Source organism: Mesocricetus auratus, unplaced genomic scaffold (genome assembly GCF_017639785.1).
Source record: "Mesocricetus auratus isolate SY011 unplaced genomic scaffold, BCM_Maur_2.0 Super-Scaffold_100015, whole genome shotgun sequence".
Taxonomy (NCBI): domain Eukaryota; kingdom Metazoa; phylum Chordata; class Mammalia; order Rodentia; family Cricetidae; genus Mesocricetus; species Mesocricetus auratus.
The window spans coordinates 23664977-23688842 of NW_024429198.1; the positions used below are offsets into that span (position 1 = coordinate 23664977).

Consider the following 23866-nt stretch of genomic DNA (forward strand, 5'->3'; position numbering starts at 1 on the left):
TCCATTTTTTCCCGCTGAATAGTACTCCATTGGGTACTCTATCCACTCTTCAGTTGAGGGGTATCTAGGTTGCTTCCAGGTTCAGGCTATTACAAATAATGCTGCTATGAACATAGTGGAACAGACATCCTTATGTATGAATGTGCATCTTTTGGGTATATACCTAAGAGTGAAATTGCTTGGTCTTGTGGTAGACTGATTTCCATTTTCCTGAGGAATCTCCATACTGATTTCCAAAGTGGCTGTATGAGTCGGCACTCCCACCAGCAGTGAAGGAGTGTTCCCCTTTCTCCACATCCTCCCTAGCATAAACTGTCATTGGAGTTTTTTATCTTAACCATTCTGACTGGAGTAAGATGGTATCTCAGAATTGTTTGATTTTCACTTTCTTAAGTGTCTCTCAGCCATTTTAGTCTCCTCTATTGAAAATTTTCTATTTAGTTCTGTACCCCAGTTTTTTATTGGATCCTTTCGTGTTTTGGAGACTTGCTTCTTGACTTCTTGGTAACTTTTGGAGATAAGCCCTCTGTCAGATGTGGGGTTAGTGAATATCTTTTCCCATTGTGGGGGTTGCCTTTTTGTCTTGCTGACTGTGTCCTTTGCCTTTCAGAAGCTTCTCAGTTTCTGGAGGTCCCATTTATTAATTGTTGATCTCAGTGTTTATGCTACTGGTGTTATGTTCAGGAAGCAGTCTCATGTACTAATTAGTTCAAGGGTACCTCCCACTTTCTCTTCTAACAGGTTCAGTGTGGCTGGATTTATGTTGAGATCTTCGATCCATTTGGATTTAAGTTTTGTGCATGGTGATAGACATGGATCTATCTGCAGTCTTCTACATATAAGCCTCCAGTTATGCCAGCACCATTTGTTGAAGATGCTTTCTTTTTTTCCATTGTTTAATTTTAGCTTCTTTGGCAAAGATCAGGTGTTCAAATGTGTATGGGTTAATGTTGGGGTGTTCAATTAGATTCCATTGGTCCATCTGTCTATTTTTGTGCCAATACCAAGCTGTTTTCAGAACTATAGCTCTGTAATACAGCTTGAAGTCAGGGATGGTGATGCCTTGTTGAACAGAGTTGTTTTGGCTATCCTGGGTCTTTTGTTTTTCCATATAAAGTTAAGAATTGTTCATTCAAGGTCTGTGAAGAATTGTGCTGGAATTTTAATGGGGATTACATTAAATCTGTATATTGCTTTAGGTAAGATTGCCATTTTTACTATGTTGATCCTACCTGTCCAAGAACATGGTAGATCTTTCCATTTTCTGGTGTCTTCTTTAATTTCTTTCTTTAAAAACTCAAAAGTTCTTGCAATACATGTCTTTCACTTGTTTGGTTAGAGTTACCCCAAGGTGTTTTATGTTGTGTGTGGCTATTGTGAAGGGCAATGTTTCTCTGATTTCTTTCTCAGCCCTTTTATGGTCTTTATATAGTAGGGCTAATGATTTTCTTGAGTTGATCTTGTATCCTGCCTCTTTGCTGAAAGTATTTATTAGCTGTAGGAGTTCCCTGGTAGAGTTTTTTGGGTCATTTATGTAAACTATCATATCATTTGCAAATAGTGAAAGTTAAGGTTTAAGTCTATTATTTAAGGCAGATTATGGTCACTTGAAATTCAGTCTTGTAAGTGATAGGGTTAAGTGACCTATAGGCCAATAACATATATATATGGGGAAATATGTAAAAGTTCATATCCTGAACATAATGGAAAAGAAAGACCTGGGATTTAATCATACTATCCAAGCAGCCATGCAACTTATAACTGTTTGTGTCTAGAGCTTTCCGTTTAAGTATTTTCTCACTTTTATTTTACTGCTGATAATTGAAAGGTGGAAATCAAAGCTCTTGGTAGGGGTTGGGACTTCTGTTCTGCTAGCCATAACCTTTAATTGAAGGTAGCAGCTTTCCATATACTTTCTATCCACTCAGTCTCATTGTGAATCAGTGTTTTGTACTTGCCTTCTTGCTCAAATTCATTGGTAACTCTCCAACTAATTGCCAGTGTGCTCTTGAAGTCACATACCACATTTGGTCATGTGGATACCACCAAGGATGCGCTGATTTATATGCTAAAAAGTTATGTGAAGATATGAATGAGTTTGCTTTTAAATTTTTGATGCTTATATGAATGGTAGAAAAAAATCATAGTTTGTAATTATAACAGGCTGTTATTTAATTTTCAGACAGCATAACCTTGCTCTCTTTCAAATTGATATCATCTTACCCCAATTAATGGATCATGGTTATCCAATACCAAATGGTCAGTCCTGAAAACATAAATACAAGTAATATTATATATACTGAGCTGGTTTTATTAGTAATACACATGTATATACATATACATATATACATGTAATAATCACTTAAGAAAGAGGCCATGAATTTGAAAAAGTTTGCAAGGGGCATATAGGATGGTTAGGAGGGAGGAAAGTGAAAGGAGAAATGATATAATTATATTACAATCTCAAAAGGAAAGAAATGATTAAAAAGTAATGTCTAATATATCCTATGTAATAAATGGAAGTCTTTGTCAAGTCTAGTAGGGTGTTAGGTTTTTATTGTTGCTATGGCTGCACAGTCTTCTGTATGATGTAACTGTTATAAAGAAATAGGATTTGACAAACTATGAGATTCTAAAGTAGCAATGTGGAGAATAAATCCCATGAGCAGCAACACTGGTGTTGCTCATTCAATACCTCTCATTCCAAGCCATTCCTCACTTCTCATAGCAATAGGTCTTAAGTCATCCCAACTTCTCATAGCAATAGGTCTTCTTTTGTGGTCCTTGCCGTGATCTTCAGCACAGGGGCCCCACTGTGATCTGTGAACACACAATAGATTGTTCCTACTGGTGTTCTGTGCCCACACTCCTGAGGCTCACTTAATTCCCGTGGCCTGTGGTTATTTTCCCTGCCTCACTGTGATGCAACATTGGGAAGGAGGTGTAGGCGGTATGAGAGGAAGCAGCTGTAGGGCCTTTCTCACAGAACAGATTCTTGATCACATGACTAAATTTTCATTAGCTGCTTCATATTTTGGTCTGCACTTTCCTTTCTTGGAAAATGGAGTTGTTTAAATCCGAATATCACAAGGTTATTTTTGAATTGTATTTAGATAACACATGCAAGAGTTTTGAAAATTATAGAAATGAAATAATTTTAGCAAAATAGCCGAGCACTGCTGAAGTTTGTGCTGACATTGCTTAAAGTTGAAAATATGTCAGGGGAGGGGACATGCTTATTTCCTGTCGCTATTTTCAGACTCTTCCAGAGCTGTGTGTGCACACGCCTCTGTGTTTGTGTGTATGTGCCTGTGTGCATGAACGTGTGTGTGTTTAAAGCTTTTCATTAATTTTTTCTCCTTTTCCTTTAACACCCAGTCTTTGGAGGACCACTCTTCTGTGTTAAATAGCCATGAAGTACTGGAGAATTGAGATGACTACCAACCCTGGCTTTCCAGAAAGTAACTGAGGGTGTAGAAGTGTGACTACAATAAGTTATAGGAGAGGAATAGACTGTTCTATGACAGCTTAGACCTGGGAGTTGGAGAGGAACCACAGCTTCCAGAATTACAGTAAGCTGCCCAGGTCCTTAGGCCAGGCATGCTAGACAATAGATTTTTGGACCTTGGTAGCTCTGGCACTTGTTAGGGACTCCACATACACTGTACCTAAGAACCCTGCCAGGAAATGGGATGTGGTGTATTTGGACAATAGCACCCCATGATGTGGCTGAGCCTGCCAGGAACTGAGGCTGGAAAGGTAGGCAGGTAGCTTTGTGGACTTTCCAGTACAGTTTGGTTCCCATGGCAATCACTGGAGGTTTAATGTGAGAAGTGATAGTGTAGCAAAGTCACTCTTGATAGTAGTGTAAAGAAGGAAGGGAGGAGAGGGAGAGAGACAGAGAGAACACTCTGATCACTGATCATATATTTCTGAAAAGAAGAAATGAAACAAAGGATCCGTCTCTTACTTTCTTGATTATATTTTCTATTTAACTCTGAGTTTGGAAAATAAATATATAATAATTAATACCCATATATATACATTCCTTACAGTTTTATGTAATTATATACTACTCATATATTTATGTATGGATATCCTATGTCTGTATATAACATTTATAAATGTATATAAAAATAAATATATTCCATTATATAATGTACTTTTATCTATACTGTACATCAATCCATATTTCCTGATCATATATTTATGCTGTATTTAATCTCATATAACATTATTATTCATATACATGTTTTCAATTATGAAGCACAGTGGTTAGGAATTAATCCCCCTTCCTCCACTCACACTGTCCCTTATCAGAAGTTTTGCTTGATGAAGAGCCAGGGAGTGACAGAAAGGATGCCTTTCTGGAACTCATGGAGTCCTGAGAAAGTGCTATGATGAGATGCATGAAATACAAGTGTTGTTGCTGGAGATACCAGGAGCCACCATTCCCAAGGAAACATCATTGTCTAGCAGGCTCCCAACTAATGGCTTCCTCCTTACAAACATTTTTTTTTCTAAATTCTTAGAAGAGAAAGATTATTGAAAGTGAAGGACTGTGGCCACGGGTATCCAATGAGATGCTCTGGTATGTCAAGTCCTCCTATTCTTCCTAGCAAAATTGTCCACACTCAAAAGTTATGTAATAATAAAAAGATGAATGTTGATGCTCACTTCCCTTTCTCCCTTTTAAATAATGCAGGAGCTCAGTAGAACAGCACTGCTCACATTTCCAGTGAGTTTTACTGGTCTACAAAACCAGTCTGTAAGGTTCTTCATAGATGTGTAACCTGGAAATACTAAGCAACACAAAGTAGGGTTTTTCCTATGGTATTTATTGAGGGAGAAGTCACTTACATGAGAAGCCAAGAAAGTGGAGAACCAAAGGTCAGCACACTGCTCTCAGGAACACAACTAGAACCCAAAGAGAGAACATATCCTTCCTCCCAGCTCTTTTATCCCTGTATATTCTAAGTACCTGTGACCACACCCTAATGTTCATCATCAGTGATATGGGTACATAAGATCTCTCCCTACAGATGTGTCAGGTGTTTGTTTCCTAAGTATTTCTAGATCCTATCTAGTTGTTAAGCTCTCAGTTTTCAGTGGTCAGCACATGCATAGGCAGAGAAAAGGTTGGGGTTTTTGCATTGTTCTAATTCATTTAACTATTGCTTTTGGGAAGCATTGTCAGCAAGGAATTTCAAGGCACTTAGGAAATGAAGAAAAATCTTAAAGGGATTAAGACCATGATGTGGAAACTACACAAACAGCTTACCTGAGCAAGTGGGAACTCACTAACTCCAGACTGACAGCTGGGGAACCTTCATAAGATCAAACCAGGCTCCCCGAATGTGGTTGTCAGTTGAGTGGCTTGGGCAGTCTATGGGACCACTGGCAGTAGAACCACTATTTATCCCTCTAGTGCATGAACTGGCTTTTTGGAGCTCATTCCCTAGGGAGATATACCTTGCTCAGCCTAGATGCAAGGGGGAGGGCCTTGATACTACCTCAAATGATATGACAGACTTTGTTGATTCCCCATGGGAGGCCTCACCTTCGCTGAGGAGAGGTTGGGAGATGGGAGGGAGAAGGTTGGGGAGCAGGAGGATGGGAGGGAGAGGGAACTGGGATTGGTATGTAAAATAAGATTGTTTTAAAAATATAAAATAAGGTAAAGTGGAAGCTGATTCGGTTAATAGCTTCAAGAAGTATGACTGACATGATTTACCAAGGGGACTGAAGCAGCTCACACACTCATCTGTCCCCTGGTGATGAAGGCAGCAGATGCAAGCACTGTAGAACTGGCATGGTCTCCAAGACGTCCAGCATTTCTGCAGCCCACCTTCCTCTTTGGCTTCGTGTGTAGAATAAGCCTGACATCTATCTGCTCATTTTCTGCCTTGATCCTGTCTTCGTCCTATGGTAGGCCTTCTCCTCAGGCCTTCATTTGTCCTTTCAGTCATCTGTGTCACTAAGCAAAATCAAACTGTGAATTCAGAAATGTTGCTAAACATGCCCACCAGTTTCTTGGTTGGGGCCAGCAAGCCCAGCTGTTAACTTGGAAGCTGTCTTGACATGTAAAGTTCTCTCTGGGGGGGCTGGGGGACCTGCTGGGGAGGGCAGGGGAGGAGAGGAGGGGAAGGGAGCTGGGATTGACATGTGAAACAAGCTTGTTTCTAACTTAAATAAAAAAAAGAAAGAGAGAAAAAGAATCACTCTGCTGCATCAAACACATTGTCTTGGTAGTTACGTCATTGAGAGCCACAAAAGCAGGTCCTAATCTGAAACATGCTCTTTCCAGTCACTAGATTACAGTGGATAAAAAAATACCCAAAAGAAAGTGCTTAACCCCCAAAATGCAACAAGGAAGGTTTTAACTTAGCATATGCCTGGTGTGTGTGTGTGTGTGTGTGAGTGTGTGTGTCTGTGTGTGTGTCAGTGTGCGTCTCTGTGTGTGTGTCAGTGTGTGTGTGAGTGTGTGTGTGTCAGTGTGTGTGTGTGTGTGTCAGTGTGTGTGTCTCTGTGTGCGTGTGAGTGTGTGCTTCAATTACTTTCCACTTTATATACTGGGGCAGGTTTCTCACTTGAATTTAGAGCTTGCTGATTCAGTTAGCCAGCTTGCTGCAAGAATTCCATGTAGGCGATCATGCTCACCTGGCTTTTATGCAGTCCTTGTGAAATCTGGCCTCATACTCAGAAAGCTCCTTATCCCCTGAACAATTCCCACCCCTCCTCCATGAAGCCCTGTGGAGTGTTGTTTGTGTTTTTTATTTATTGTATAGTTCTTGGCCATTCACTTATTTTCCATACAGGATGTTCAGGTGGGACTCACAGGAGCTCAAAAATTGAGTGTGCTGAGAGACTTTACTACCATGGAACAAGTCCGTGGACGTTTAAGTCCCTTACCTTAAGTCTTTAGCACACATTTCAGTGCATTTCTTTCAAGATTTTAATTGAAGTACTGGATAATTGTGTCCCTTTCCATTGAAAACATTTTGTTCAGCTAGGGTGTGGACCTACAACCCTGTAATCCTACCACATGCCAAGATAGTATATGGAAAGCAAACCAACCAAAACAATCTGAAAAGAAAAGGTTGTTACTGTGAATATTGTATTGTGTCTAGGCATGATAGGTTTTATATCATTTAAGGAAAACTATACTATTCACAAGTACACATATACAACTTCAAAGTTTTTATGTATGTGTATTAGTTGTGTGTGTGTACACATGGGCATGAGTGTGGGGGTGTGGGGGTATGAGAGTGCGGAGGCTAAAGGACAACCATAGATGTCATCCTCAGGAAAGCTATCTCCCTGTTCTAAAGCTTACCAATTAGGCTAGACAGGCTGGCCAGGGAGCTCCATGATCCCCCTCTCTCTACCCTCCCAGTGTTGAAATTTTCAAGTACACCGTCATGTCCAGCATTCTAGCAATGGGGTGGGGGGGACTGGTTCAGGTTCTAATGGTTCAAATCATTTTCTGTAGAGACAGAGACTTCCTCTCAACCCTTAACTTCAAACTGAATTCCCATGTCTTCTTTTAGGAAATAGGAATGTAGGAGGACACATACATGCACTATCTGTCCATCATTGTATTCTGGATTCATAAGTACCTTAAAACACTTCATACAATTTGGGGGGATAGCCATGCTTAAAAGAAAAGGTGTAGAATGTTCTATTTTTGCTTAAAGTAGTTAATTTGTTCAATAAAACAGTTTCTCTTCAAATATTTGAGCTACTTTTCTTCATATTGATAACCTATCTAATTGTGATGGTGGCAGCTCCTCTTTATTAAGAGTGGATTAGCCCTGTGATGTTATGTTATTAAAGCTATGTCCTTTTCCTTCTCCTTCTTCAAATCTCAAAATCCTAACTCTTTTGCTCTCATGGTGTTTTGGGATTATTGGGAGTCTGGAGTTTATTTCCTTCAAACTGCTTACATTGAAGTGAGGAAGCAACGGCATGGCTGACAACTGTGACTCAGGGCTTTAACTTAAGTGTGTCACTCAATCATGGTGAGGGAAATACAGTCATGTTGCCTGGAGCGCTAAATGTTGTCGCTCTGTGGGATTTCCACAGATTTTCAGGTTACTGAATGGATCCCATATGGTTTTTTGAGTGAGAGAAATTAGAAGCTTGTCCAGGGCATGGTCATCCCTAAACTTCAGAAGTTGTGCACTCATTTTCTGAGTATGTTGTGAAAAGCAGCTTTACAGAAATTGCTAAGTACCATTCAATGCAAAGGCAACAATGTCAAGGATAACATTGGTTATGCTAAGAATCAATGGAACTGATAAAATTTGCATTTTGAAAAAATTGTTTTAAGTTGAATTTTATTACTTCTTATTATGAATGTTTATGATATGGCTTATAAGACAGTAAGGTTAAGAGAAAATGAAACCTATCTATATTCTTCTACAGTTTGAAAACTAATGTGCCACGCTAGGGCATTTAATTATTCTGGATGGATTTTCATTTTTCATTGGACTTTGCATTCTTACCTGGAAGTTTGACATTCTATTTATTGAATTTCTCTTCAAATAATATTTAAGTGTCTTGAGGCTCCCTGGTGTGTCTGTGGATTTATAACTGAGGATTAAAGTAGTTATAAACTAGTTAAGTAAAATATTAACACAGATATGCTAGCATGTCAAACTGAGCCACTTTAAAATATAGTACATGCCTGCATGTATGTATATGCACTTCAGACATGCATGGTGTTCACAGAAGCCAAAAGAAGGCAGCAGATCCCATGGATGAAGAATTACACAAGGCTGTAAAATGCCATGTGGGTGCAGGGAACTAAATGCAATGTTCTCTGAAGATAGCAGGAGCTCATTCTTACAAGCATCTCTCCAGCCCTCTCTTAACTGCACCTTCGAATGTGTGTCTCCATGTGAAGACTCTTGTCTTGGTTGTATTTCTAACCTCTTACAAGACGAGAGACCATTTCCAATACCTTCTTCAGTCAGCACTTTTCCTGGCACATTGTCTACTCGGGGGATTCAGTGCTGCCTGCTATAGTCTGGATCTACAACAGCTCCCAAAGGAACACGTGATAAAGTCTCCGTCACCACTTAGGGCACCAGAGGGACATGTGAATCTTCTAGGAGAGAACCTACCAGATGAAGTCAGGCCATTAGGATCATGTTCCTAAAGGGGAAGTAAGACCCAGATGCTACTTGCTGCTTTGTATCCCAACCATCAGCAGTGCCACCCACAGCTACCAGGACATGGTTCCTTACTCTCTACTCAGAAGCAATTGTAGTAACGGAGATTGGAATCTCCAAAACTGAGCCCAGAATAGCCCTGTCTCCTTGTGGGTTTGCTAGGATATCAGGAAACTGACTAACATCCTGCCTTTGAGTATAAGATGGTTCACCTTTTATACACATTATATGACCTGCATAATGTCCTCATTTGTTTTCTACTGCTATGATGAATGCCACAAACAAAAGCAACTTGGGGTCAAAGGTTTTATCTTACAGCTTATAATACAACATGAATGGAAGTTAGGGCACAGACTCACCACAAGAATGAGGAGGGAGGAACTGAAGCAGAGACCATGGAGGAATGTTGCTATTGACTAGCTCCTCTTGCCTTGCTCAAGCTCCTCTCTTAGACTACCCAGAATTACCAGCTCAGGGATGGCATTGCCTACACTACAGACTTTCCTACAAGAATATCTGATAGAACCATTTTTAACTGAGGGTCCTGTTCTCAGATGACTCTGACCTATGTCAGGATGACAGAATACTAACCAGAACACACACACACACACACACACACACACACACACACACCACGTGCGTGCATATGCACGAGCAGGCACTCACTCACAAACATGCGCATGCACGCACAAGCACACACACATGCACATGCACACATCTTGCTCTAGAGGTGAGTGAACCTGGGAGAATGAAGCCAATAGACGAGGCCTACTGAAGTCTCATGCAATAGCTAACTTTATTAAAAGCATCACAAAACTTACTCTCTAAGAGAAATCATGACTAAAGTTCTCATAGGTTCAAGCTGTTTACAATCAAAAGTATATGGAACACATGGCAAAAACAAACAAGTTTTCCATAGAGGAATATAAAGGATAGTTTAAAATTTTAAGTGAATGACAGCAGCAAGCAAACATGAGTAATCCGAAGTAAACTCCTCTCACCCACCACACCTGGGAAGACAATGATACCATTATAAGAACAATTCTGTGTTTTCTTTCTTTCTTTCTTTCTTTCTTTCTTTCTTTCTTTCTTCCTTTCTCTCTCTCTCTCTCTCTCTCTCTCTCTCTCTCTCTCTCTTCCTTCCTTCCTTCCTTTCTTTTTTTATTCCTTCCTTCCTTCCTCCCTTTATTCCTTTTTTTCTGTTTTTTTTTTTTTTTTTTTTTTTTGGAGACAGAGTTTCTCTGTGGCTTTGGAGGCTGTCCTGGAACTAGCTCTTGTAGACCAGGCTGGTCTCCAATTCACAGAGATTCGCCTGCCTCTGCCTCCTGAGTGCTGGGATCAAAGGCGTGTGCCACCACTGCTTGGCTTAATTCTGTGTTTTCAAGTAACTGAGGTTATACGATTCTTGTCTTGTTTTCTTGGAGTTTTCTCACAAGCACTCAGAATTCTCATACAAATTCATTCCTGGATTGTGCTCCACCATATATGGTATTAGAGTCAACTACTTGGTATTGGATAAACAATTAAACTTATTGTAAATATAAACTAACAAAGGCACATAGTTCCAGATATCTTTCATATTTACAAATACAAGAAGTATTACTAAGGAAGAAAGAAGTTTTATTTTCTCCTGTATTTGCTAAAATTAATATTCTTCTACTATCAGTTTGTGGAATCTTTTTAGTTTAAATATGCTCACTATGCAGAGTAGACATCCTTGTATTTTTGTAATACTGGTATATGTATACATTGTTCTAAGCAATGTGTTTTGTTTGAAATACTGCGCATTCTAACCACAGTGTATCATTGTTATCGATACTGTGGATCAGGTGTAGAGCCCTATACATGCTAGGCAAGTGTTCTACACTAAGCTATTTTATAATCAGATTTTGGGTTTTTTTTTGCTAAGTTATTCCATCTTCCCTTAACCTCACTCTATTGCACAGGCCGGCCTTGAACTTGTAATCTTCCTATCTCAGCATTCTGAATAGCTGTGGTTATAGGCATGCACCACCAGACCTGACTAGTAAATTACTTTTGATCTCCCATGGAATATTGCATACTGAGGTGCCTGGGCAATCATCAGTACCTGGGCAGATCTCTATAATGTTGTTCCCATCTATTGTTTTCTAGTAAATATCAGCCCAAACTATGTACTCCAGTTGTTATATAAAGGCGATATATGCAATATAATATTTTGAATGTCTAGTAAGAGAGTATGAATTTGCCTTGTATTAAGATAAAGTATACCATCCTACTCAGTTTCTCTTTTGAAGCAGGAAATGATTCAAATATTGTCTGACTTTATTCTGTGACTCTGCAGTAGAAAGTTACAGTCAGGCCAGTTGCTATACCCAAGTACCCAGGGCGAACAAGATGGCACTCACCTGTAGAGAAGGACAACATGCTATTTCAGGACTCTCCTCGGCAGACAGTTTGGCTGTGTCTTACTGCATGGTGAGATTTACTTCCAGTGACAACTATAAGGATGCTGCTGAAAAATATTAACCCATTCCTGATAGGTCAGCAGATTTCTCATAAGTAATTAGTAACATCACAGGTAGCTGGCAAGCTCAGCCTTTCTAACAGGTGTGTGCAAACCAATTTGTTTAAGGAATCAGGCACACAGCTCTAACACATATCTTAATGTCATGGCCAGTAGTCATTATATTGTGATAAATGGCTCTATAATTAAGATTATTATGTAAATATATAATTGTTGGTTGACTCAAAACTAGCATTTATATTTCCTGTTGCAATTATTATTCCTTCACTATCTCTGCCTGGTGAGAATTGCAGATATTTCATTTCATGAACATCCTTGACCAGGTGCAATAGAAGCCAAGATCAAGTATTCTTAAGATAAATTAAGACTGTTTTAGAAAAGATGCTAGTTTTGACTTACATTTGAAAAGACAAAAACCACACCTTCCTATTTTATGTCTCTAAACTCTTAAGTTAATAACTGCAAGTAGAATTTTCTCTCCAAAACCAAGTCCTCTCCTGGACATGACTGGTAGGTATTTCTGCTTACCCAAATGTAGAAGACAAAACGGGGGAGATCACTTCTTGGATCCTCCCCTTTTACACTCCTCATGTGAAGGCCAGGATGTAATTGTATCACTAGACGGAAGATAAAGGATAAATGGGTGTTTATTGAGTACAATTACACAGAAAAATACAAAGAACCACCTGAGCATTTCCCTGCTCTTCCTACCGGATCCACTGACCTAACAGAAAGAGCACACGAAGGAAAGCCAATCCTGAAGCTCCTCTCTTCCCACTTCTGTCCCCCTGAAGCCACACCAGGGGTGTGTGGCCAATATTTCAGGTCCACAGACCAGAAGCCTCCAGTCATGGCTGACTATGGACAAGCCTATTAGATTTTTACCTTTCTGCTTCTTGCATATGCCCATACCATCCTTTTCTATAGGCACCATGCTGGTCTGTGACATTGTCATCCTTACATCATGGATTATTTCTAAATTCATCTTCCTCACATATGTGTTTGCTGTCTTTTTATTCATTTTCTTCATATAGCTACCAGAGTTTGTGCAGTTTTAATTGTATATTTCACATATTTATTACAGTACTTCTCAGCTGACCCTCTTTACAGCCTTCCCATTGTGTTAAGGCAGTGTTGTTGTTGTTTAACACTAGTATTATTGGTCTTCAATCCACATGACCCTCTGCTATGGAGAGCAACTTTCTGCAAAATGGGTGTTTAGCAACAAGCCTTAAACTATGCCAGATGGATGTTATTACAACCCACCTATTACCCCTGACACTTGTGACAACCATAATTCTATGACAAGTATTGATGATATAGGGATAAAACTAATTGAAAATTACTCCATAGTCTTCATATAAGCCTTTCCTTCTCTATCCCTTCCCTTGTCCCACAACTACCTTATGACTTCCTTCCCTATTTCTCATACCTCTAATCTTACATCTTCATGTATCTAATTGCATCCTTATCTTTTCATCTCTGACTTGTTTTCCATGTACTTATGGTTCAAGTTCACTCTCTGTGTATCTAAGTGACTTGTTAGAAGTACCACTGATGAGGCTGGAGCTCTCTGATGGAATCTAGGAGTTGTGTGTGGGAACCACAGAATCTTTGACTAAAATAGAATTAATTTACAGTGTTCTCTCATATTTTGAGCAGTGTTGACTGAACAACACAAAATAAATCTAGGTACATGGGTTTATAAAAGATGATATATACTTTTCTTTTGTAAATTTGGGGTTTATATAACTGTATATTCTCTAAATATACTTATTTTATATTGGAGTTTTAGGTACTTGTACCCAGAGCTATTTCCATTTGTTCATAATATTACATGTTCATATTAACTCTCATTTCTAGACAATAACAACCATGGTGCATTTCTGTGGGAGATAATTTAGAACCCAAGGTTAAGACAGAATCAAACAGTAAAAGAATCACAGCTTCACATAGTTAAACAAATACAGCCTAAACAAAACTCACACACCTTAAAATAATATTGTACTATACCTAAGAGCTTCTTGGTAAATTATGACAGTGTTGAGCATGACACAGCAATGGGAGAACTATAGAAATATGATATGGACCTTTTTCTCAGATTTTCTGCAAATAAAACTATGTACTAAGCTGGCTTTATATCTGAAATGCAGTAGAAAGAAAATGAGAATAAGATAAGAAATTTTATTTATATATTGCATAGATATAGATACAATACATTGTATAGGTAGGTCAGTAGATAGATAGATAGATAGATAGATAGATAGATAGATAGATAGACAGGCATTCTTTAAAGTTTTGTTTAATGAACTGAGAAGCTAATGATAATTTTTATCATCTTTACAATAAAGTCTTTTCAGAATGACCCATGATTTCAAGGAGTAGAAGATGAAAACAACAGGAATGAAAGGAAGAAAAGTAAAAAGAGATAGACACTGGAGATCCTACAGTTACACAAAGGCATTGAGGAGAAGACACAGGGCCCTCTTTGGTTTCTCCCTGTGGAGCCTAAAGCCTTCTTTCCATCTCATCACAGTTCCAGAGAGATGGCATCCACATACTTACATTGAAAGTCTCTGTCCTCACCAGGAAGCCCAAACTGTGTAAATATGTTTCTGTTGGCAATGTCAACAGCTGTTTGAAAATAGGATTACAAATAGAATGGATTGGGTAGGCACCTGGAAGACAAGTTTTATTTCTGACTACATGTTAGTTGACAGAATTAACCTATTTCCCATTTCTAGTGGCATACCAAATGTCATTTCTGTGCTTTACTTGAGTAAATGATGGTGTTTTCTTCAGTTCATGTCTCTCAGAACAGTTCCATCTGCAATATTTCTTTAAATATTTGCGTCCCTTTAATTCCTGCCTGCTTTCAGCTGTATCCAACATTGTAGACCCAAACTGACAACACTACATTCTTTCTAAACAAATTTTCTCTGCACTAGTTATTTTCTGTTGTTGTGACAAAATAACTGTAGTAGCAGGCATAAAAGGGATATGACATGTTTGACTCTTCATTTCAGAAAGTTCAGATCCTTAGATCGGTTGACTCTGGGCTCAAGGAAAGACTGAAAATATTGGGACTGTGATAATGTGGAGGGAGAAGCTGTATTCAGAGAATAAAGTGAAAGCTGGGAAGCAGAGCACAGGATGAGGACACAAGTCAAAAGAAAAGTGATGAGGGTGTGCCACCAGTGACCCTGTTCCTGAATTCGGCCTTTGTAAAATGATGTCATCTTGTGAATCCTCCCAGTTATTTAAACAGCCATCAGTTTAGAGCCTTCATGGTCTCACTCTCCATGGAAATGCTCTCTGAAACAAGACTACTAGAAGTACTTCCGCCTTCATGTTCTCACCCTCCATGGAAATGCTCTCTGAAACAAGACTACTAGAAGTACTTCCGCGTGCTCAGTCCAGCTGGATGAACTACCAAAGATAACCATTACACTGTCTCATATTCTGTCATCAGAAGTTGTGACCAAAATCATGCATACTTTGTCAAAAGTCAGTTGACTCCTTGATACTGAAGAAATAAACTGGCTTGTTGATGCCAACTGGGTCTTTGATGCTTTTGACTTGAGACCATTGCAGAACTCCCAGCAACAATAAAATATAACCTAGAGAAAAGATTGATAATGCAGAGGAATGTTTAGACGCATTGGAAAGCAGCAATAGTCCAAGTTAATTTGACTCATAAAAAAGCACCTAATTAATTATTTGCTATAGTTTCTATTGGTCTTGTTAGAGTTCCTAGGTCAAGATGATATTTAGCCCTAACATTTCAATTGGACCTGATCCTTCACTTAGTTACAGGGCCATCCCTAGGAGGATGAACTCACTTTATTCCATGCTAAATATATGGGTGGAATCATTAGTCCTTTAATGGATACTTTAATTTTTTTCTTCCCAGAGTCTCTGCCTTTGGTGCAGTAGCTTATGTAGGACTGCAAGCCCATCCAGTTTCCCGAATTATTCAGAAAAACCCAAGTTTTCCTTTTCCTTCTTCTATCTCTTCTCTATGCTTGCTTATCTTTAACACGTTGTGCTTTCCCAGTCTTCCCTGCAGCCTCTCCACCATGTGGCTGCTTGTCCACCTTGTCCCTGACATCCATTCCAGCTCAAAATGGCACGGACTTGTTTGCTTCTCTCCTCAGTGCTCTTCCTCCAGGATGCTGCTGATATCTTGCAGCTTGACTGCCCTGGCCAGTTTTTTCTTTTCAAAGTCTAATAATAAACCTTGAACTTCTTTTTGGTTCTGTTTATAATTGCCTTTATTAACAAAACTAAGAGCCTCACCTGAAGGCCTTGCTTTCTCTTCTATTAGTCTTTGTACAACATTAAAGCAGCTTTTTAAAAATAATCTCTGAGAGCCACAAACATCATTTTCTAGTACAGTGACATTTGTATCTTTTTTGTTTATGTATAAGGCAAGATTATATCTATGAGTTGGTCAATATACGGATAGTTAAAAGAGACATATAGGCAGTTAAAATCACCTAGAGATGCTTTCTGTCCTTTCCTTTCTGTTATTTCTTGGGTAGAAAAGGCAACCCTTCTGAGAAATGTCTAAACTATGTTCACTCTATTCTGGACCCTGACTTCCTGTTTGTCCTCACCTGGAAGAAATTTGATCTCCTTTCCAGGCCTGCATCTGAGCTCCTTACTGGTTTCTTAGAAGTCACTTTCTCTCAATTTCAAGAGTAGAATTTCTTCCTTTACATCACAAAAGAGTAGCTAAGCATCTCAAGTGCTCTCTTTGTTTTGTAACCCAAGGGAAAGTAAGTGCCAAGCAGCAAGCTCTTCTCTGCAACTCAGATGTGAAAGAGAGCAATTCCTATGATGAGGCACAATTAGTTCCATTCTGTAATTTCATTACACCGCACTTTTATTTTTACCCAAATATATTCCTTCAACTTAGTCTCAGATTTTTTTCTCCTCATTTTGTAATTTCTAGTTGTTCAAATGATCCCATGTATGAATACTCTTTAAAATCTTCCACTCTGAAGAGTGCATTGGAATTGATTCCTGCCTTAGTCTGTACTTTCCTTAAAGTGCTTATTGCTTAAGGATGGGCTGAATGTGCTGACTTGAGACAGTGCTTTTTTCTAAAAGGAAGCCCCTATGCACCAGGATGCAGGCAGCATGGGCGGTGTGAACTGCAGACAGAGGAAGAGAGGCCATTCTCTTACCTAAGGTCACAATTTTTATACTTGTGTTTATCCCTCTAAGGCTTACATTTGGAGCTTAAGTCTTGTCTTTATCCTTTGTTGATACATCTACATCTGATTAAACTGGTTACTATCTGATAGGTATTACATACAAGTGAAGCCTTTACTCAAAGCACATGTGAGAGGAATATATATATATATATATATATATATGTATTTTTTGGTTGCATAAAGTGGGAACATGTAAAATGGGAACACATGCAGGTGATGTTTTGGGAAGAACAAAGGCATTATTGGCAAGATGATGCTGAAAAGGCCGGGGGTCTTAATTGCCTGTTCTCTCATCACTCAGCTATTTCCTAAATACACTGCATGTCTTTTCTCTTCCCAGTTCCATGTCATTATAAATTACAGAGAAAAAATGGCATCCTTCACTCAGTATGTGAGTAAATATATGCCTTTCTGGAATGTTAAAATGGGAAGGAGGAAGGCATACTTGCATGGACTGTCCCATAAAGCATGGGCAGTAAAGCAAAATTGCAAACACTGAAAAGAAAACAAACCCTCTAGTGACCTAGTGTGCTTTTCTCTCACAGGAAATCCCAAAAGACAGTAGTTTTCTGTGTTGTGGAAGTGTAGAAAGAATTATACTGGTGTCTCGGGGGCTCCATTTTTATCAAGTAACCTTCATATGCTATAAATTGATGGCATTCAGAACAATGTGTACGAAACGGAACTACAACTGTTTGATGTCAGTTTCACTGCCCCCACTCCAGCCATGAAGCAGTCTGCTGGAGTAATTTGCTCATTTTACAGCTGCTAAGCAGTGGACTTGAGATGCTTGGACTGGGTTCCCAGATGGCCCTAGACTCAACCGCCAACACACACACACACACACACACACACACACACACACACACACACACACACGAGAGAGAGAGAGAGAGATAGAGATAGAGAGAGAGAGAGAGAGAGAGAGAGAGAGAGAGAGAGAGAGAGAGAGAGAGAGAGAGAGAGAGAGACATTTATGTGATTCATTGGTGTGCTCTGATTGGAGATCTCATATGCACCAGTTGCACACACTAGGCTTTCTTTAAAGTAAACCCATGATTTAAATTATTCTTAGGAACTACTACTGTGTGATTGTTTTTCAGTTCATTCTCTTGCTTCCTGATTAAAAAACACTGACATCTCTAACACTAAAATGTCACTAAATATGGGCGGAGTTGGTGTCAAAGAGGAAACTGTCAGTGATGACTCGCAAGAAGCCATTCTTACTTGGATACTGTACTCAGAGTGCTCTCTCCACTCTTGTGCTGCCTATCATTCTACAATTGCATTGCCGATCCTACAAGCAAAGGTGACTTCACAGTGTTCTTGCACATATTATGTTGAACAGTTCATTCTGGGGAAGAAGGATGATGCAATGGCCAATTGAGACTTCCCTTAATCAAGTGTCTCTAGTGAAGGTGGTGGCAGGAGTGGCAAGGGATAAGCCCAATTAATTCAATTGAAGTTGATAATTTTATGAAAACAGTCACAGCTCAATGGCCATGCGACCACATGTTTTTCAGTGATAATTTTTGTTTGTATTTTTGTTACAACATTTAAAATAAATTAATTTTTTAAAAAATCTACTTAATGTACCCATCTTTGGAAACTCTTGTTCAAACTTACGACACAGAAGAGATTTTTTATTAAAGTGTTGTTTAGCGTGGAAGTATTTGATGCATATAGGACAATTTTGACAGAGTTTTGATAGTACCAGCCATTTCTAGTACTATGAAGTTGTATTTTCTTTAGAACCTTACAATAGTCAGATCTGAAAAAATTTTAGACTAACATTTAACATAACTGTTGGCAACTTGTGCAGTTTGAAGATGGAAGAGCACCTGGGTGAATGAAAAAAAAAGAAATAAAAGAAAAGGAAGGACATGACTGCTCCCAGGTATGGTGGAGGGGAAAGTTTATTGTAGACATGTGGGAAAGTATAGTTCCAGGCAGGGATATCTGGTAGCATGTAACATGAGTTCTAAATGGTCTTAATAATAAACACCCTCAGCCAGATATTGTGGCAAATGCTGAAAGATCAGAGAGAGAGAAAAGAGCATACATTTTGCTTGTGTATAATGACGTTAAAGAATAGACTGAGGCTAAATGGAGATTCTTATCCAGAAGTCAGGGCTGCCACCTGTCTGGAAATCAAGGCTGGGGCTGGCTCATGCACTTTTCAGGATTGCAGAGCTGTCTTGTTGAATGTAAGAGCAACCAAGAAATTTGGCTCTTCCCAACTTTCTCTCCCTTCATCTCAACCCACCTGTAATCTGTCCTTCTTGGCAACTCTTACTTTGCTAACTCCTTGGCTGCAAGAGTCCAAGTTCCTGTCTCCTTCTGCCTTATATTCCTCTCTCTGCCCACCAATATCACTTCCTGTCTATCAGCACAGACCTCCAAACCTCTATGGTTAGTTAGTGGCTAGCTCTGTCATCTGATCTTCAGGCAGTATTAACAAGATATCTCCACAGGAAGAGTCCAGAGTGGACATGACCAGGCTGAGCTGGGCCATATGGGGAGAGGGGGAGGGAAAAGGAGGGGAAGAGAGCAAAACCAAGGGCAGCATCAAGGAGGCCAAGGGTACAAGAGTAGGAGGGTAACAAAAATCAGTGGGTTTGTGATGGTTTCCACTGTTACAAGTTCAGTTGCAAAGGAAGAAATCACCAATCTGAGGTGTCCAGATAAGTCAAACTTCACTCTTGATCAGGAAGGGTGTGTTGAGGAAGAATAAACACGCAGGAAGGCAGGAAGTGCATTTGGTTTTATTTTAAGGAAGGGTGATTGGGTCTTTTTCCCATTTGCTCTCCCACCTCCTCCACAGGTCCCCCAATCATATTCAGTTGACTGGTCTGAAAAGAATTGGAGCATAGGAAGTGGAGAAGGGCAAGGGGTCACTGTCATAGGCCATCAAAATCCTAGACTACAGGGCAATGGGACTTTCTGTTACTGGCTGGACAGGATTAAAACATTTGCATAAAATGTTTACTGTCTTACTAGGCAGGACAGATGTAAAAGATGTTAATTTCTTGTCCTAAAAGCAAATTTCATATTATAGAAAGCAATCATATTCGATATTTCTTATACAGCCACCACAGATAACTAAGAACTTGCTTTCAATTTCAAAAGGCTGCATAATGCACCTAGCATTGAAAACATGTTTTTCTTAAGACATGACAAAGAGGAGTTCATTTCTTAAGATTCTATTGTGATAAAATAATCATTAATGAGTGAGTACATATATGGAGATGTACTTCCAACCACCATGAAAATTAAATTTATGAACTAATTTAATTTACTTTATAATTTTAGTTTCTGAATATTGTTGGCCTTGAATGTGTTGGCAAAGATATCAAATATCTTTATTATTGTATTACATGTCTAACACCTTACAATAATTATTTTGTTATTTCTAGGTCAAATTATGACTCCTTTGGGAATTATTTTATTAGCAATAACCTTTTATTTATACACACTTTTTTATTGAATGAGTGTGTTTTAGTACTTTGTGGAAGTTTAGAATCTGATCTTACTAGTCTTTCATTTCTAAAAACTCCACTATTGTGTAACTCAGGGAAGTTGGGTTCCCTTTTGAATTATTAGTCTCACTAATAAAATAGTCTACAAAGGGTCACAGGGAAGTTCAGGGAACATTGTATTCGAGCTTGAAAGAAATACAAAGGAGGCAAGCTGTCACTCTTAGCAGGTGCCAGGGCAGAGACAGGGAAGAAAAGGAAACAGAGTCAAGCCCTTTTGAGATAGAGTCCATGAAAGCTGCTGTGTTCAGCAGTAAGGAGCATGGTGAGCAGGAGAAGACTTGAGAGAGAAAGTCTAGAGAGTCAGGGAAAGAATACTTAGACATTGAAATCAGGAAAAGGAAAAGTTACAATTTTTGAGTTAGTATTGAGAAAAACTGCTGGAAGCACTATAAGCAACTGAATCAGAGGAAGAATTTTGCACCTGAATGAATTGTGGCAACATTATTTTGCAATTTCATTTTTTAAATTTTTATTTATTTTTTATTTGTATTTATTTATTTATTTATTGTTTTCTCTGTATAGATTTAGAACCTGTCCTGGAACTAGCTCTAGTAGACCAGGCTGATCTCAAACTCAAAGAGATCTGCCTGTCTCTGCCTCCCAAATTCTGGGATTAAAAGGCATGCACCACCACCACCCAACTTATTTTGTAATTTTGTGATATAACTTATTCTCCAAATTGCAGAGGCATAGAAGACCATCTCATTGTATGTCTTGTCTTTATGTAGACCCAGATTGGAAGTACTCCTATAAAAAAAGACATCTTGAAAATTGTTGGAGATCATTAATTATCAGCTTTATTTCCATTATTGCCCTTTAACAATTACTAAACTTAGTCCTGGATTTGACATCATGATTTGTTTATTTCAGCCCTTAGTAAGTACAGACTGGAAACATTTGTACTGTTTTATGTATCGCATTCTTTGAAGTAATTGTTTAGCTGGATGCAGTATATAGTGGTGTGAACCTGAAATACCAGTGTTCAGGAGACCAAGGTAGATTCAATGAAAAAAAAATGTTTTTTGGTAGTTGGAGATGTCAACATATCTCTGTCAGTAGCTAATATAACACACACATAAAAACATTACGCACAATATTTTCAAATAGTCATTGTGGTTTATGTGCAAGGATACAGACTATAATAGCAAATTATAATGAAGTTGAGTAAACAAGTCTCACATCAATTATATTTCTTTAATACCAAAGTAATGTGTTAAGGCTAGCTCAAAAATCTGAACAATTTTGAATCAATTCTAATGAGTCTAAACCAGGAAAGTTAAAAATGGAGCAACATTCAGGGTCTGTGGCGGTTTGAATGAGAGTGTCCCCCGTCCCCCACACATTCAGATGTTTTAATACTTGGTCCCAAGTTGATTATGCTATTTACATATGTTTAGTGTCTTAGGATTTTATTTCTGAGAAGAGACACCATGACCATGGCAACACTTATGAAGGAAAACATTTTTAATTTGGCTTGTAGTTCAGAGATTTAGTCCATTATCATGGCAGGAAGAATGGTGGTTCACCGTCCAACATGGTGCTAGACAGGTAGCTGAAAGTTCTATATCTAGATCCTCAGGAAGCAGGAAGAGACAGTAACACACTGGCCAGGCTTCAGCTTCTGAGACCTCAAAACCCCAGCCTAGTGATACACTTTCTCTCGCCAGCCTCACCCACTCCAACAAAGTCACACCTCCTAATGGTGCCACTTGCCATGAGCTTATGGGGACTATTTTTATTCAAACTCCCACATTTGAGAAGTCTGGCCTTTCAGGGTAGTGGTGGTACATGCCTTTAATGCCAGCACTTGGGATGCAGAGGCAGGTGGATCTCTGTGAGTTCCAGGCAAGCAGGCTCTACAGAGTGAGTTCCAGGACAGCCAGGACACTGTTTCAAAAGACAAACAAAAATGTGGCCTTAATAGAGGAAGTGTGTCAATGGGCTGGGCTTTAGGTTTCAAAGACACACGCTTTCCCAGTGCACTCTTTGCTTCCTGCTCGTTTTTCAAACTGTGGGATCTCAGCAATTCTTAAAGCCATGCCTGCCTGCTACCATGCTTTCTTCATGATGGTCATCATGTACTGCCTTTCTGGAGCCATAACCCCCCCCCAGTCCCTTCCATTTATAAGCTGCTTTTGGTCGTGATGTTTAATCGCAACAATAGAAAGAGAAAGGGCTACAGAGTCAACATTGTTTAGTCAAGGTGATAGCCGTTTTTTTTTTTCAGCAGGAGAGTGTAAGTACAGAAATGTTGGAGAAGAGGGAATGGGGAAGATATTAAGTCACCAAGAGTTACAATAGCTAATGATGGTTGTGATATAGCGTTGAGCCTTATGTTGACATGTGTTTCAATATGTGGAGGGGCCATGCTATTTATGTGTGGTCATTCCATTGAACAACATTACTAGACCTGGTCCTTATAATCCTCTGTAGTCATGTTCCAGTTAAAGATGACACACACCTTTTAATCCCAGCACTTGGGAGGCAGAGGCAGGCGGATCTCTGTGAGTTCAAGACTAGCCTGGTCTACAAGAGCTAGTTCCAGAACAGGCTCCAAAGCTACATAAGGAAACCATGTCTCAAAAAAAAAAAAGAAAGAAATATGTGCAAGAAATTATCTATTACCATGCAGTCTACGGAAATGAATTTTTAAAAGCTTTTATTAAACTGTTAAATGGTTTCTAAATGTTATGTAATTATAATTCATTTTATGATAATATTTAATTCATAGTACATCTTTAAATGCTTTTTATTCATCCTTTGTAAACTACAGTAAGAGGGCAATATTTGTATTTTTTAGAGAATGCAGTGAGTTTTCAAATTTCAAGTTCCGTATCTCTTTGTCAAACTCATTTTAATAGTCAATAATGCTGATTATAGGCAATGTATTCATATTGTATGAGTAAAATTTTAATTCATCCATTTGTCACATCCTCCCATCAGCAATCAACTGTCATTTGTGGAAAGCTTGCAAGCCGAGTTCATGGAGCCAGAGGGCTTAAGTGACTTTAAGACATTGACTGTAATGTTTTTAAGGCTTTGACAAAGATGAGGGATGTCAGGATTTTTCAGTTTAGTGAGATTCTGACTGAATAAGGCAAAACCCATACCACTTGAAGCCAGGAAGTAAGAGTTTTGCAATAATGGATTTGGTTTAGTTGTTCACTGTCTATAATTTGACTTGACTGAATCTGATCCACTCAGAAGAGTGGGTACAGTCCAAATGTCCAATACCACTGCATATCCTTGATGTGAAGAATCTGCATTGATATAGAGGGATTCTTTCCTTAAGGTGAACTATGTAATGAGAGAGAGTTTTTACAGACCAAATATTTAATGGGGAAAATGTTGAAGTATATAAGAACTATAAAACTCAAATTTTTTTTTAACCACTAACCCAACTAAAAGAAATGAGAAAGGAAT

At 38.9% G+C, this 23866-nt stretch overlaps 1 protein-coding gene and 1 long non-coding RNA gene across 5 annotated transcripts in view; one reads left to right on the forward strand and one right to left on the reverse strand.

Annotated features, from left to right (window-relative positions):
* Positions 1 to 23866, forward strand: part of Ctnnd2 (catenin delta 2) — an 814201-nt gene that overhangs the window by 195767 nt on the left and 594568 nt on the right. The window lies entirely within an intron of this gene.
* LOC121144283 lies at positions 2549 to 13051 on the reverse strand. The gene is made up of 3 exons (XR_005881602.1): positions 12211 to 13051; positions 11564 to 11670; positions 2549 to 2820 (listed from the first exon to the last, which is right to left on the reverse strand). It is a non-coding gene; the product is annotated as an uncharacterized LOC121144283 (long non-coding RNA).